Genomic DNA, 1,454 nt, shown 5'->3' on the forward strand with positions numbered 1-1,454 from the left:
AAAAAAAAAAGGGTTACATCATCGTTCCCCCTCCCATTGTATTATGTTAGTTTACGTTGGATTTACTCCCCCTCCACCCCTCTTCCCATTTCCATGGCGGTAGGGTGGGTGGGTGAAGCGGAGAGGGCTTAGAACTCTCTATTTTATCTTACTAACTCCCCCTCCTGAAACCAAACTGGCCCTCAACCAGCCCGCTGACGTCGGCCAGGTGGGCCTCGATCCGGATGACGAGCAGGCGCTCGAGGATCTTCCCAAAAGTCGTCCAACATGCAGAGCGTTCGGTACGACGAGGGGAGACCCTCGGGCTTGTCACCCTTCCTCAGAAGCACCAACCTGGCCTTCTTCCACCGCTTGGGGAATTCACCCTCCAAGAGGCAGCGGTTCACGACGGCGCTTATCCATTCCGGAGCGAGGTCGCCTACCAACCCTCCACCGACACGTCGTCCCCAAACGCCGGCGGAGGCAGAGGCGGATGTGTCGGAAAGAGCGTGTCAACCGCCTTTTCCAGCACGACCGCCTCCAGCTGACCGGAAGCCGGTGAACCGCGGAGCTTCCGCATAACGACCCGATAGGGTTTCCCCCACGGGTCGTGGTCCACCGACTTCACGAGTTCGGCCCAACATTTCGCCTTGGCCCGCCTGATGGCTAGCTTCAGCTCTTTGCGGGCCGATCTCAGCGCTTCCCTCAGGTCCGGGGATTCCGGGTCCCGCGGCCAACGGTTGGAGCGCGTCATGGTCCTCCTGACCCTGACGCACTCCTCACGCCTGGCCGCCACCTCGGCGTTCCACCAGTGGACTTGCGGTCCGCGAGTCGACGGCGGTCGTTTGGCCGGAAGGGCGAAGTCGCAGGCTGCAACCACCCTCCGGTCCAACTCTTCCGCCGCTTCGTTCGCGGAGACGTGTCGGTCCGGTATTGCGGGCGCCGACCATTGAGCGAGCAGTAAGCCCGTCTCGAATGCGTTGACGTCCGTGGTCGGTCCGATCCGCCAGCCCACTCGCCCCCATGAGACAGCCCGCGGTGCACGACTCGGGGGGGACGGCCGCCATTGCTGCACTCAAACACGATGTCACTGAGGTTTTCCCTGTACGGAAGAACCGACCAGCCGGTCACGTGCGGTTGCAGCGACGGGGACACCAGCGTGACGTCCATCACCGAGCTCGAGGAGTGACCCTCGAACGTCGGGGTGGAGACCCTGTTGGCCGAGACCAGCCCGAGGGCCGTCATCAGGTTCAACAGGTCTTCGCCACGCTGATTCAGTGATTGGGCCCTGACCATCACTAAATATCTTCATTGCTGTAGTCGCTTTTTCGCGGTCTGTTCTCATCTGCCATTACGTACCTGGATTTACACTCTATCGCCAATTGTCATCATAGCCAACCAACTCCGTCTCACTTAGATATACCTACTAACCAACTGTACTAGGATTCAGGTCAGACATATTTTTTTTTTTTTTT

This window comes from Daktulosphaira vitifoliae, unplaced genomic scaffold (genome assembly GCF_025091365.1).
Source record: "Daktulosphaira vitifoliae isolate Bord-2020 unplaced genomic scaffold, ASM2509136v1 Scaffold_1, whole genome shotgun sequence".
NCBI classification, from domain to species: domain Eukaryota; kingdom Metazoa; phylum Arthropoda; class Insecta; order Hemiptera; family Phylloxeridae; genus Daktulosphaira; species Daktulosphaira vitifoliae.